This window comes from Hemicordylus capensis, chromosome 11, assembly GCF_027244095.1.
Source record: "Hemicordylus capensis ecotype Gifberg chromosome 11, rHemCap1.1.pri, whole genome shotgun sequence".
In the NCBI taxonomy this organism is placed as follows: domain Eukaryota; kingdom Metazoa; phylum Chordata; class Lepidosauria; order Squamata; family Cordylidae; genus Hemicordylus; species Hemicordylus capensis.
The window spans coordinates 9,822,917-9,838,431 of record NC_069667.1 but is presented as its reverse complement, the minus strand read 5'-3'; positions in this window follow the sequence as shown (position 1 = coordinate 9,838,431).

Sequence of the window (15,515 nt, the reverse complement as noted above, 5' to 3'; positions counted from 1 at the left end):
GTCTCCCATTCAAATGCAAACCAAGGTGGACCCTGCTTAGCAAAGGGAACAGTTCATGCTTGCTACTCACAGGGGCCCAGAGATATTTATTCCCCCTGCCATTCAATTATACCTATAACCCTCCCTGCTAGTGTTCCCACTAACAGGGATTCCCAGATGCTGTTGACTACAACTCCCAGAATCCCCAAACAAAAGCCATTGCAGCTGGGAATTCTGGGAGTTGTAGTCAACAACATCTGGGAATCCCTGTTAGGGGGAACACTGTCTACCACTGAGATATGTCTTGTATCTTGTCAATACTGTAGGCACGGGAGTTCCAAAATGTCATTGGACTACAACTCCCATCATCCCCAACCACAATGACTGGAGATGATGGGAGTTGTAGTCCAGATCAACAACATCTGGGAATCCCTGTTAGAGGGACCACTGCTCCCTGCCCTGCTGTCTCTTTTTTGCTTGTGTACCTTTTGAGGTCAGGGAGCTGCCATCTCCTTCCCTGTACTACATCGACAGCTTTGACAACATCTTTGCTGAAAAGTGGCACATACAAATATTCTTACTAATAAGAAACTGAATAAAAATGAAAATCTGTTGGCTCAGGGCCTCGTCAGATGTTGCAATCCTCCAGATCTTACAAAACACGAGGAAGATAACAGAAGTTGCATGCACATAATGATTAACGGTTGCGACAACTTTCTGTTTCTCTCTCACACACACTTTAAAAAAAAAACACAGTTTGGGGATTTCCCCCACGTTAACAAATTTGGTACCAAGTCTAACACAAAAGGCAGGGTAACTTCCTTTTTTGTGTTTTGATGCTGAAAGGCATCATCTCAGACTGCATGGGAGGAGGCAATGATCAACCCCACCTGTATTCTACCAAAGACAACCACAGGGCTCTGTGGCCGCCAGGAGTCAAAACTGACTCGATGGCACACTTTACCTTTACTTTACTGGGATGACCAGAAAAATACAAAGGTCAATGACAGTGGGACAGTTCAGATGATGCCCTCTCCCGGAAGTGGTCCACATGATGAAAAGGGGTGTGCACCCGTATTTCACAGGTGCCCTGATGCCTTCCCAGTGTGTTCCACTATTGTGTATACACAGTGGATCACTGGGACGTCTTCTCCAGATGGGGTCCAAGTATTAGTTTAAGCTAGTATTTGGAGGGCATGAAGAGAGGTGTTCTGGACAATCCATCCCCCCCCCACCATGTGCTAAAGGAATGCAGCATGACAGACATGCTCTCAGCTTTGGTGGAGTGCCATTCTTTATATTTACATTCATATTTATATATTGGCCTTTCTCCTAAGACCCCAGGTCGGTTAACAACAATTCAATTGCAGCCTTAAGTACATAAGAACAGCCCTGCTGGATCAGGCCCAAGGCCTTGGTTTGCAGTTGGATGGACTACATGTGAGCACTGCCTGCTGTAAGATATTTCTCTCAGGGGAGGGGCCATAGCTCAGTGGAAGAGCATCTGCTTGCATGCAGAAGATTCCAGGTTCACTCCCTGGCAGCATCTCCAGGTAGCACTGGGAGACACTCCTGTCTGAAACCTTGGCGAGTCGCTGCCAGTCAGCGTAGACCAGAGATTCTTAATGCTGGGTCCCCAGATGGTATTGGACTTCAGCTCCCATAATCTCCAGCCCCAGTGGTCTTTGGTTGGGGATTATGGGAGTTGAAGTCCAATAACATCTGAAAACCCAACGCTGAGAATCCCTGGCGTAGACAATACTGAGCGAGATGGACCAATGGTCTAACTCTGTATAAGGCAGCTTCCTATCTTCCTCAATTCCTATGTACATAAATATTCCAGTAGTAGCAATATGTTCTCCTTTTAATTGTGTGGACTGGAAAAGTATCATCCAAAGTGGCCCACTACTTATATGTAACACTAAACTGCAGTTTGGTGTTATGGGTATGAGCAGGCAAGAGCTTCAAATGCTCCCTTCTCCTCTTTCCTCGCCCTCTACTCCTCATATGCTGAGATTGGAGACTTTCCGTTTTGGTTCGCAGTAAACCATAGTTTGCCATTTTGTCTGAACCTGGAAAGCTGGATGGTGCAAATAATGCTTTGTCTGAAAATTAGGATTGCAAACTATGGTTTGATCCTGGCTTGTGGGCAAACAACGGTTTGCACAAATCACAGTGCTCATTTACATGATTAAGAAATGGGTAAGCCAAGCATCCTCCTTCCCAGTTTCAGGAGCTGTGCTTGCTCCTATTGTTAATCATCTGCAAGTGTAAAACAATTTCAGAGGCGGAGAGTGTGATCATCCACTAAATCCCAGCTGGGTAGTACGGTTTCCCCTCCTAACACTTTCTGAAGATGAGGACGGAATCTGGGCAGGGCCAGCTGGGACTCAGCTCACAAACAAGCTCCCTACCCCCTACCTTCTTGTATATAACCAAAGATCAGGAGTGTTCTGTTCACAGCTCCCAAAGTTGGGTAGGATGCTTGTCCTACCTAGAGATTTGAAGGCCTGGAGGGAAGTAGGGTGGGGGGGATGAAAAATAAAAAACCAAGAGGTTTCCCATTCCCCCAGCCCAGAAAGAAATGTTTTTCCCCAGTTCCCCCCTGCCCCAGGCCTGTAGAATCCAAGGAAAAGAGTTGTGGTCTGCAAGGACAAGGCAGTGGAGTGGAATCAGGAATATTAATAGTTGAATGACACAGATATTATCATGTACAGAGAGGAAAATGCAGGCTGCTTTTCAGGGCTCTTGCTGCTGGCTGTTGGTTAGCCTCGCCTCTACTCCAGGGGGCGATTCTCACGATCACCAAAAATCGGGCTAGTGGAGATTAGCCCGATTTTTGCTGATCGTGAGAACCACCCAGCTCGGCTGCAAGTCCGGTGGTTCTAGAACGGGTAACCCACTCAAGTACCCCTCCCCTTAGCCTGCGTTTGCAGAGCGAGCGCTCCGCAAACCCGGGCTATCTGATCATGAGCAGCTGCGCCACAGCCGCCTTCCGGCTCCGGGGGTCTCGCGCAGGGCATACTGGAGCTACCAGGGGCCGCGCGGTCCCCAAGCTCCCCAGCCCCTGCCGGCTCTGTCACGGAGCCAGCAAACGTGTGGGTGGCCGATCTGACCGCCCAGGGCTCCCTCCCCACTCATGTGCGGGGAGAACGGGCTTAGTCCGCTCTCCCTGTGCACTTGGAAAAACCAGGTCTCACTGATCGTAAGACCCAGTCCCAGGACTGGAATCCAAGTAACTAAAGCCCCATTCAAAAGCTGGCCTGGATCAAGGGGTGGATGAACCAAAAATATAAATGTCTTCGGGTGCTTCATTCCTAAACTGCAGAATTCCACAGAATCCAAAGTCCCAAACTGCTGGTTTTCTTATACATTCTTGGTGTTTATAACTAAAATCTGTGTCTTAAAAGCTGCATCCAGTACTGTGGCGAGAAAAAAGGTGGCCTTCTTCTAGTCCAGCTTTTATTTTTCTGGATCCTGATGAAATGGCAAATGATGGCTCGCAGCAAGTTTCCAGTTCTTTATGCAAGGAAATGAGGGAAGAAGAAGCATAGGAGGGAGTACTTACATCCAAGGCTCATTCTGTTAATGAAAAACCATGGTTTGATGTTATGTCTAAACAGCCCCAATGAGTTTATATGGGAGTCCTTGAAAGCAAGGCAGAATGAAAGATATAAGTCACTGAGGTCATTCACACAATCAAAAACTGTGTTCTACCCAGGTTTGGGAGCTGTGTGTGCTCCCAATTTTTGGTTGTGTGGAAGCAAGGTAAGAGGAAAACCGGGGTAGGAGTGATTGTGTGGAAGTAAGGTAGGGGGGAAACCTGGGTAGCTTTTCCTGATACCTTGCTTCCACACAATGAGGCTATTCACACGATGGGAGAAAACGGGGCTGGCGGAGGCTAGCCCGATTTCCTCCCATCGTGAGAACCACCAGGTACGGCTGTGAGCCCGGGGGTTCTTAAGCAGGTCATCCGCTAAAGAGGCCACCCTGCCTTAAGCCCAGGTTAGCAGTGCTCCGCTAACCCGGGCTTTCCGATTGTGAGTTGCTGTGGCGCAGCTCCGCGCCATGGCAACTCACAAGTAGACCTCCAACCAGGAGGCTGAAAAGCAGCCTCCTGGCTCGGGGGTCTCTCCAGCATGCCCTGCGCGCTTGTGCAGGGCATGCTGGAGCTTCGGGGGGGCCACATGGCCCCCGATACCCCCAGCCCCCGCCATCTCCGTAACGGAGTGGGAAGTCGTGTGGGAAGTCGTGTGGGCTTAGCCCGCTCTCTCCACAAACCCCATCCAGGGTCTTCTCACTAATCGTGAGAAGAGCCTCAATCACTTTTATCCAGGTTTTCCTCTGACCTTGCTTCCTCACAAACAAACATTGGGAGCACACAAAGCTACCAACCTCGGTAGAAAACTTTGAGACGATTCTCACGTTTGCAGGGAGAGTAGGCTTAGCCCGCAGACGATCAGAAGGCAGCCCTGGGCGGCCAGATCAGCCGCCTACACGACAGCCAGCTCAATCACGGAGCTGGTGGGGACTGTGGGAATTGGGGGCCACACGGCCCCCGCAAGTTCCAGGATGCCCTGCGCAAGTGCCCAGGGCACTCTGGAGATACCCCTAGCCCAAGAGGCTGTTTGCAGCCTCCCAGTCGGGGGTCTACTCATGTGTTGCCTACTCATGTGTTGAGTACACACTCATGTGTACTCATGTGTTGCCACAGCAACACACGAGCAAAAAGATGAGGTTAACGGAGCACTTGCTCCGTTAACCTCGACTTAGGGGAGGGTTATTTATGAAGGTTAGCTGCCAGGAGCTGCATGGCTCCCGTTGCAGCACACGATCGCCCCAAAGCGGGCTAGGCTCCCTTAGCCCCACTTTTGGGCAATCGTGAGAATCGCCTCAGTGAGGTTCTACACACGATCAGTGTGTAGAGCTGGGAGGGGTTTGGTGGGGAGAGAGGGTCAAGCCCACTCTCCTCACACTCAAGGGAGTAGCCTACCCTCGGCGGCCGGATAGGCCACCCACATGATAATCGGCTCTGTCACGGCGCCAGTAGGGGCGGCGGAGATTGGGGGCCGCCTGGCCCCCGGAACTCCCAGGATGCCCCATGTGAGTGCGTGGGGCATTCTGGGGAGACCCCCGCAGCCAGGAGGCTTGCTGCAGCCTCCCAGTTGCGGGTCTCCTCACGAGTCGGCGACTCACTATCACAAAAACGGGGTTAGCAGAGCACTCGCGCCACTAACCTCATTTTAGGGGAGGGGGAATTAAGCAGGCTAGCCACCTGGCTCACCTGTGAACCCGGTGGTTCCCACGACCGCTGGAGAGTGGTCTGGGCTCCCTTAGCTCGCTTTCCAGTGATCGTGAGAATAGCCTCCATTTTTGATTGTGTGAACGGCCTCACTGAGTGTCTCCAGGCGTTTTCCAGCCAGAGCTGGGACTTCTCCAAGTTCCTATTCGAAGAATAAACACAAGGAAGATTTAAAATCAATAGCATCACACTGATTGTACTGGTTAGCCTTAATGTGGCAACTGCTGACTCAGATGCCGTTGGCATTAATTCAGCTGAAGTAACCAGCAGGGTTTTCGTTATAGACCAACCGCTTAATCATTAACCATTGCATCAAAGTGCAGTTTCTTTTGGTTTGGGCATATCAACCTGCCAATTGCTTTGGCAAAAATGCTCTAGCCAAGGAGCTCTTCATAGATGGGGAGGGGTCTATTCCATTCCATCACGGTGTCCATCAGCTCTCCATAAATGACTCTGTTCACTGTTCAATAATATTCCTCTTCCTTTGAAGTTAGGGTGAAACAGCTCCAATAGGAAGGCCTGTTTCATAAATATCTTAGGTTCCCTGATAGCTGGTGGTATCTGAGTGATGCTGAGCTGGATGTGGATCTGGACGTTGGGCTGATGCCACCTTCTTTCTGGAAGGCCACGGCCCAAAAGAGCCAGGAGAAGCTATCCATGTTACAGTTCTGCTGATCATGCAGACATTTGAGGTCACAAGGCCACTGCAAGGGGAACAAAAAGCAGCAAATGCATGGGAAAGGACTGGCAATCATCTGCCAAGACTTATTTGGAATGGGGAAATGCAAAAATGGTGGATAGAGCAGTCTGTGTTTTTGAGGAGGACTTCTGTCCACCACAGGAACATTGGAAGCTAACTTGTGCTGAGTCAGACCCTTGTTATATCTAGCTCAGTATTGTCTACACAGACTGGCAGCGGCTTCTCCAAGGTTGCAGGCAGGAATCTCTCTCAGCCCTATCTTGGAGATGCTGCCAGGGAGGGAACTTGGAACCTAGATGCTCTTCTCAAAGCAGCTCCATCCCCTAAGGGGAATATCTTCCAGTGCTCATCCATGTGGTCTCCCATTCAAATGCAACCAGGGTTGACCCTGCTTAGCAAAGGGGACCATTTATGCTTGCTGCCACAAGACCAGCTCTCCTCCCAGTCACCCAGGTTCACACTGGAGGACCTGGATGAGCTTGTGAAGACCTGCTACTGGTTTTGAACTGTGGGGTGCCCTTCAAAAAAGTCTACTTCTGATCTAAAATGGAGCCACCAGGGTTTTCACTGGGGCTGGCTAATAATATAACATTAATCTAATTGTGGAGGAGAGCTCGTCTTATGGTAGCAAGCATGACTTGTCCCCTTTATTAAGCAGTTTGCTTAACTATGACTTGTCCCCTTAGTTAAGCAGTTAAACTAAGCAGTCCCCTGAGTTTTCCAGTTAAGCTGGAAAAAGAAAGCAAAACCTCTCGTGCCAATGTTGGTGTTTAATCTGTTCTACAAACTGTCCTCTCTGATGTGACAGTTTAAGTAATCTGAAGATAAGCACACAGTAGAGGGAAAGCCTGGGAAATAGCTATAAGGAAAACATGTAAGAATAGCTGGGCAGGGTGCAGATCATCTGCATCTCTAGTTTGCTGCAGCTGTTTTATCTCTTTCTCCCCCACTTGTCCGCCTGCTGCCAGAGCTTATTTTCCTGGCTGGCCGGCCGGCCGGCCAGCCAGCCACTCTCCCTTCGGCCACCTCGGCCCACTGGGCCACCACCTCCTCCCATCCGCCGGCCATCCAGCCGAGCACCTCCTGCTGGTGGCTGCTTCTTCTCGCTGGCCCGCCCACTGCTTCCTCCCGCCAGCCATCATGCTTCCTCCTGCCGAGCAGCCCACTGGTTCCTCCCACCGGCCAGCCCACCTCCTCCTCCCGGCGACCGGCCCGCTGCTTGCTCCCGGTGGATGCTGCACATGCTCCGGGAGGCCGACCCGCCGGCCTCCTCCTCCCAGCAGCCGGCCCGCCTTCTCCTCCTGGTGGCCGGCCCACTGCTCCATCCCGCCGGCCACCTCTTCCAACCCACTGCTGGCTGCCATTGCTGTTTCCTTCCCCGTGGCTATTTGGAGGCAGCTGCTCACAAACTCTCGCGAGAGCTGCCACGCATGGGATTAGCCACGGGTACGTCTTAGAGAAATATAAATATACAAGCCGACCCCTGCACAGAGCATCTGTGCACTCTTTGGGGCCGTCTACCTCTCTCCTCACCGCCCCAGTCGCTGGCCGGGCCGAGTGCCGTGGCTCGGCCCGCCACCACCTTGCCTCCGCAGCTGGGCCAGACCCGCCGCCTCTCTCCCCCCACCCCAGTCTCCGGTGGCATGCCGCCATGGGCGGGCCCACCGCCGGGCTGAGAGCCACCGCCGCCAGCGGGGGCTGCAGAGAGCTGCCGCTGCCAGCGGGGGCCGCCGAGAGCCGCTGCCGCCATCTGTTGGGCCTGCCAACCCCCACCCCAGTATTGGGGCCTGCCGCACTGCCGCCTCCTCGCTCCTCGCCCCTCGGCCTGTCCTCCCCATCACTGCCAGGCCGGCCCGCCAGCAGCCATGGCCGCCGCCACTGTTCTCCTGAGTGCGCCTTACCCAATCAGGCACCCCCGCAGCCCAGCCAATCAGCTGGGCTGCCGGGACACACGTTCGAAAGGCACACCCAGGAGAATTAAATATATAGATAGATACGTTGGTTGAGATTCTGAAACCTTCAGCTTATTTACAGGAATCCCATTTACAGGACAGAAGATTAGACAGAAGTGGATATCAGTCCCCCTACCTGCCATTTTGCCCCCGCTGCCCTCAGTTTCATAGGAACATAGGAAACTCATACCGAATCTAATACTTGGTCCATCAAGCTCAGTATTGTTTACACAGACTGGCAGCAGCTTCTCCAAGGTTGCAGGCAGGAATTTCTCTCAGCCCTATCTTGGAGATGCTGCCAGGGAGGGAACTTGAAACCTTCTGCTCTTCCCAGAACGGCTCCAACCCCTTAGGGGAATAGCTTGCAGTGCTTCACACATCAAGTCTCCCATTCAAATGCAACCAGGGTAGACCCTGCTTAGCTCAGTATTGTCTACACTGATTGGCAGCGGCTTCTTCAAAGTTTTAGGCAAGAGTCTTTACCAGCCTGACCTGGAGATGCTGCCATAGATTGAACTGGGCACTTTCTGCTTACAAAGCAAATGCTCTACAATTGAGCTGCAGCCCCATCCTGCTACAAAATGACACAGGTATAGGGGAGTGTATCATTCATCATTAGTAATATTACAGGCACTAGCCAATAGGTACACAGGGACATAGGAAGCTGCCTTATACCAGATCAGACCATTGGTCCATCTAGCTTTGTGTTGTCCACTGACCAGCAGAAGCTCTCCAGGGTTACAGGCAGAGGTCTTCCCCATCCCTACCTGGAGATGCTGCCAGGGCTTGAACCTGGGACCCCTTTCTACATGCAAAGCAGATGCTCTTCCCCTAAGTTATGGTCCCAGCCCCAAAGGTGGCCAAGAAGGGTCCCCCATCTGACCATGCCAATTCCTGCTTAGTTACAGCAAGGGGTCTGTATCACGTGCCCAATCCCACAGCTGGGTTTTCAGGTCTGTGTTTTCACTTGAGGAAGTTGCTTTCTAGAAGGAATAGCCCCTGGGTTTGGTCACACATATGTTCATGGAATGTATAGTACCCCATTTTTCAACAGAGCATCATTAATAAATACTGAGCGGCATGCAGTACAATTCTTTCAAAAAGCTGGGTAGCACAAGTAGCTGGTTTTTAAAAAATTAATAATAATACCAACTTTTTCAGAGACAAGGAACCATTTTAACAAACATCCATTAAAGTTTTCATCTTTTAGCATAAAAAAAAATCTCCTCTCATCACTATGTAGCATATAAATAGTATAAGGGGAGTAATTAGGGAATTACTTAGTACATAAGAGAAATATTATCCAGGAGGACCTTGGTTTTTGCAGGGGTTCCATTCTCCACAATTACCATGGATAAGGAAACCACGAATACCAGGTCATTGGGGGCAATGACATCACGTGGGTTAGGTTCCTGGAGGCCCTCAAACCACAGAGAAAATGGGCAAAAATTAGGGGTGCGCAAAGTAAAGTGCTCTACGGTGATCCCTCAGTCCAGACTTCCAGCAGTTCAGCAACGCCCCACAAAGACCAAAATGGGGGGGGGGGGTCCAATGAAAAATCGTGTGGGTTTCTGTATTGTTTTTTTGTTTATTTGTTTGTTTGTTTGTTTGTTTAGCAATTTTTTTAATACCGCCCAAAACACAAGTTCTCTGGGTGATTCACAAGACAATAAAAACAACCAATAAAAAGATTAACATATTTCAACAACTAAATTTTTAAAAGTTAAAACTATTAAAAACACAGTTAAAACACAATTAAACAATGAGGCTATTCACAGGATGGGAGGAAATCAGGCTAGCCTCTGCTAGCCCGATTTCCTCCCATCGTGAGAACCACCGGACTCGGCTGCGAGCCTGGTGGTTCTTAAGCAGGTCACCCGCTTATGTAACCTGGCAGTTAAGTTTTTCTGCTCGTGAGTTACTACGGCATGGCTCCACGGCGTGGCTACTCATGAGTAGACCCCCAACCGGGAAGCTGAAAAGCAGCCTCCTGGCCTGGGGGTCTCTCCAGCATGCCCTGCGCCCTCATGCAGGGCATGCTGGATCTTCCGGGGGCCACGCGGCCCTCAAACCCCCTAGCCCCGGCCGGCTCCATGACGGAGCTGGCAGTTGTGTGGGTGGCCGCTGCGAGAGCAGGCAAAACCCGCTTTCCCTCCAAATCCTCCCCAGGCGGCTCCCACTGGTCGTGGGAACCGCCTCACTATCTAATTAAAAGCCTGGGTGAACAAATATGTCTTGACTGCCCTTTTAAATGCAATGAACAACAAAATGGCTCCTCCGCTCAAAATGGCAGCCAGCCCCCCTGACCCACAGATATGTGACTGTAATCCCTCGCCCACACCCCCATGTTTTACCCCACATATGCAGAGGTCAGATGTCAATTATCTGACTACAGATACACGAACTCATGGATGGCGAATCCATGGATAGCGAGGCTTCCCTGGAAAGTACTTTTTCACAGAGCACAGAATTTATCTATGGAACTCTCTACCATGGGATGTGGTGGTGATGGCCATTGACCACCAACTTGGATGGCTTTAAAGGGGGCTTTGACAAATTCATGGAGGGCAGATCTATCTATGGCCAATAGTCTGGTGGCTATAGGCCACCTCCAGCCTCAGAGGCAGGATGCCTCAAAATACCAGTTGCAGGGGAGCAACAGCAAGAGAGAAGGCATGCCCTCATCTCTTGCCTGTTGGCTTCCCGGAGGCATCTGGTGGGCCACTGTGGGAAACAGGATGCTGGACTAGATAGGCCTTGTTGGGCCTGATCCAGCAGGGCTGTTTTAATGTTATTAGATTCGTATGCAATACCCATCACATTCCTCATAATAATAAACAAAAAGAACAACAACAACAACAAAAACCACAACGTGTGCTGGTCTCTGACTGAAATAAAGTTTGACTTGACATAATCCCACCCCCCGCCCCAAAGACTCTAATCACAGAATCACCCTAACCACTGTTTTATACAAGAATCTATTTCACAACACATTCAGTTCCCAGAATGGGTTTTGTCATGAGCTTCCTTCTTAAAATAAGCAATTTCCCCAAAAAGCATTCAAAGCAGTAAATTGGCAATCCACTGTTCTATCTCAGAAGTGCCCTTCATTCCATTTTTGAAGTGGAAAGGGCCGCCTTTTTTGAACTTTAAAAGGCACCCCCTGCTAACTGAGCAAAGAGGCACCTTTTAAAGTGGTGAATCTCTTGTATTTATCAAGGGGAGAGCAACTGGCCCTATCCAGCCCCAGCACAGCATCCCTCCAGTGGCTGTTGCTGCTGTCTACCTTATGTTTTGGTTTTATTTTTTTTTTATTTTTTTTTTAGATTGTGAGTCCTTTGGAGACAGAGAGCCATCTTCTTAATGTATTATTGTCTTCTCTATGTCAACTGCTTTGGGAACCTTTGTCGAAAAGCGGGATATAAATATTTGTTTATAAGGCGTTGAGCCAGAATTAGTGCCCATCATAACCACTAATCCCTTGGAATAAGTCCAAGTATTGCTATGGAAGCTGTAAATTCAACAGTGGAACATAATACTAATGATATTCTTTCAAAGACCCCATCCAGAAGATGGCAACAAACACAGAGTCTTATTAGATACTGCTGTTTAGATACACGGCACCACTCTCAAGGAAATCATTCTCTCTAGAGCAGGTGTTTTCCTGCAAGGCTGTGTTTGGGAGTTGCTGTTAACCTGGGTCAACTCTTAGCTTGATGTTAACATGCAGAGCAGGTCCTGTGGTGTCAGGGGGAAGAGGGGCTAATGTGTCCACACTGCCCTCCGTGCCTTCGCCTAGGAGATGCTAAAATGGTGCCCATTGTTCTTTGTGGAAGGGCAGGAAGTCTGTTTATAAAAGATGTGTGAGGTTCAGGAGGCATTTCAAAGGCAGCCACATGCCAATTATGATTGCTGAGCTTAGTAGTATATCCTGCAAAATGAGACAACATCCTCTGGGTGGCCGATGGTGCCTTTTAAGGTAGAGGAGGACCACTGGGAAGAAATTGGTTTCTGCTGGAAATAGGGGAGAGTGGGCATTTCCAAAGCTTCGAAGGAACAGTTGGGAGGAAACTGTACAGAAACGTTTTCCTGGAATATTTATATTTCAAAGGCCAGGCCAGACAAGATTGTGGTGACCATAACTGTGCCTTTTGCGGGGTGGTAAATGACTTGCAGAGGGGAAATGACTGACTAGCAAGCCAGAGGTTGCTGGTTCAAATCCACGCTGGTGCCTATATCAGCAGCAATATAGGAAGATGCTGAAAGGCATCAGCTCATACTGCACGGGAGATGGCAATGGGAAACCCCTCCTGTATTCTACCAAAGACAACCACAGGGCTCTGTGGTTGCCAGGAGTCGACCCTGACTCGATGGTACACTTTACTTTACTTTAAATGACTTCCCTAGCAAGCGAGATGTTGCTGGTTCGAATCCCCACTGGTATATCTCCCAGAATATGGGAAACATCTATATCGAGGAACAGCGATATAGGAAGGTTCTGAAAAGCATCATTTCACACTGCACGGGAGGAGGCAATGGGAAACCCCTCCTAGTTTGGGCTAAGTATATCAACAGTTGTAACTAAACTATACAAAACATTTTCATGGGGTTTTAGTTTTTTAAAATACAGTTTTTTGGAAAAGAGTGGCTTTTTCTTGAAAACAATTAGGTTTGTGTGACTAAATGTATTCCTTAATGGGAGCTTTTGGAGAGAGAGAGAGAGAGAGAGAGAGAGAGAGAGAGAGGGCTGCAATACATTGTGTGTATCCCATGTGGTCAGGAAGTGTATACTCAGTTAATATTTCTTTTCAAATGGTATGATTCTAACCAATAGGTTGAACCAAACCAAACTCTGAATCCAAGGTTTGAAGTGGGTTTCCGATGGGTTTCTTATCTTGGTTTATTTCAAAGGTGTTAGAATCAGTCAAACTGGTCGATACAGATGTCACAACTGATCTTGGTTTGTTTTTAACTGCAGTCAGAAGTAGAGGCAGACCTGTAATCAGCCTCAAAATGGGGGGGGCTGCAGAAGTCAGGGAAAGCAGGCTATAAAATGTTCAGTGAAAACAGTCAGTGAGACTGGGGAGGAAAGAGAATTTTTCGGTGTGGCAGGTATACACCATGCCACCGGCTGGCTATGGGCCTGTGTACAGGCTCACACCAGAAAGGGAGGGAACTACTGTGGGCTCAGGAACCTCAGGAGAGCTGGTCTTGTGTAGCAAGCATGACTTGTCCCCATAGCTAAGCAGGGTCTACCTTGGTTGCATATAAATGGGAGACTAGAAGTGTGAGCACTGTAAGAGATTCCCCTCAGGGGATGGAGCTGCTCTGGGAAGAGCAGAAGGTTCCAAATTCCCTCCCTGGCTCCTCCAAGATAGGGCTGAGAGAGATTCCTGCCTGCCATCTTGGAGAAGCCACTGCCAGTCTGTGTAGACAATACTGAGCTAGATGGACCTATGGTCTGACTCGGTATTTGGCAGCTTCCTAGGTTCCTAAGGTTGTGCATCAGCTGTGGTTCCGTGTGACGGCTGAACTACAAAGAATTCCAAAGAGATTTTTATATTCCAATGCTACAATGTTTTTATTGACTTACACCAATCATGTATTTAGGAACACAGGAAGCTGCCTTATACGGAGTCAAACCATTGGCCCCTTTCTTCAGTCCAGCCAACTCTGACTGGCAGTGGCTCTCTGCAGTTTTAGGCAGGAGGCGCTCTCAGCACTAGTTGCTGTGGGGCTGTGGAATGCGCTCCCTGCGGAAATCCGCAATTTGAATTCTCTATTAGCCTTCAGGAGAGCCCTTAAAATGTATTTGTTTAGCCTGGCTTTTCAGGGTTTTTAAATCTGTTATAATATTCTAACCCGGTTTGGGGGCTTTTAATCATTGTAATTGTTTAATTGTTGTTTTAAAATGTTTTTAAATTGTTAATTTTTGTTATATTGTTTTTAATTTGTTTTAGCTCTTTATTGTTTTAGTGGTTTGTTTTAATTGTAAACCGCCCTGAGCCATTTTGGAAAGGCGGTATATAAATTAAATCAAATCAAATCAAATCAAATCAAATCAAATCAATCAATAAAAAATAGTTGGAGTGGCTACCAGGAATTGAACCTGTGCCCTTCTGCATGCAGAACAGATGCTCTTCCTCTGAGCTGCACCCCATTCCTCCTCTCCATCATTTCCAGGCATAATATGAAATGAGGGAGGGTTGCAATCCACAACCCACCCTGTGACCTCCTTGCATGGCATTTCTCAGGCATTCTCTTCATGCCTGAGAACTGTTCCAAAGATAAAAGAATTTATCACTTCATGTTCGAATTACCAATGTCCCTTACGCACAACTTTATGCATTTTCTTTCCCCTACACCCGACGGCAGCTTTGTGCTCCGTTTCATGCAATCCTGCCTCACTTGTTTCATGACCGTAAACTCTGGATGGAGCTACTTTTTGTGTGGGACAAAAACCAGAGAGACTGCTTTTCCTAGGAAGATATTTCTGGAAGGAGGCGATTCGAGGAAAAGTCACGATTCGAGGAAACGTCACGATTTGAGGAAAAGTCACGGTGAGCAAGCTGCTTAACCCTTTCTGTGCCTTCTGCTTTCCTACTCCAGGGCGTTTTCCAGACTAGACCCTACAACAGTGTCACAACGATCTGCCAAGTATGCTTCTGTACTTTCTGGGACATTGCAGTCCCTATGCTGCCAGCAGGGTGCCATTTGCATTTCAGATGCCTTGTCTCAGTTTTAATCACTGCGATTTAGTGCTATAACACTGTATATCTGTTGCAAAAAAAGTAGCTGTATTTTCCCGTTGTAGGAGTTTGAGATTCTGTGGATCGTTTTCGATTTGATCCTGCCAAGCCGAAACATTTTACCACTGTTGCGTGTAATCTGGAAAGGGCCCAGATCACCCCACAAGTCAAATCCCACCCCCATGAAGATACAAATGCACCCCCCACACCATTGCTTCACTTGAAACTTCCCACTCCCCAAATAGGTTTCCACCTAGTGGTCCATGAACCAGGGCCAGACTTTACAGCCATCAGTACCGTCTCAGGAGACAAATGCTTATAGTGATCTTTGGCAACGCCTGGCCTCCTGGAGATGGGAAATAAGTGAGCACATTGTTGCACTTACAGCTTTCATTGTGTTCTCACCCCCTTCTTCATCGCTACCCCCCAAACGCTGAGGATAAGATTGCAGTCATTTTTGCACAGAGGGAAGGGTTTGGGTCAGGGGTACGATAACAATGCACACAAAGTTGTTACTCTCTCCATTCATGCAACTGCCATTTCCATTCCTCTGACAACCGAAACATCTTTATACTAGTTTTTGTGTTTTAAAAACTTTTAAAAGTTATTAAAAACAGTATTGTAAATTTGGACACTGCTGTCCTGACTGTCAGGGCAATAAGACTAACAACAACAACAACAACAACAACAGTAACAACAACAACCTTGGAAAGGGCCTGATTATTAAAGTACCAAATCCAGTCAATACATTCTGTCATATTCACAATAAGGGTATTCAAACTTAGTGCGGCAAAAAGATCCCCCCACACTTATAGGCAAGCCTATAGGTGAAG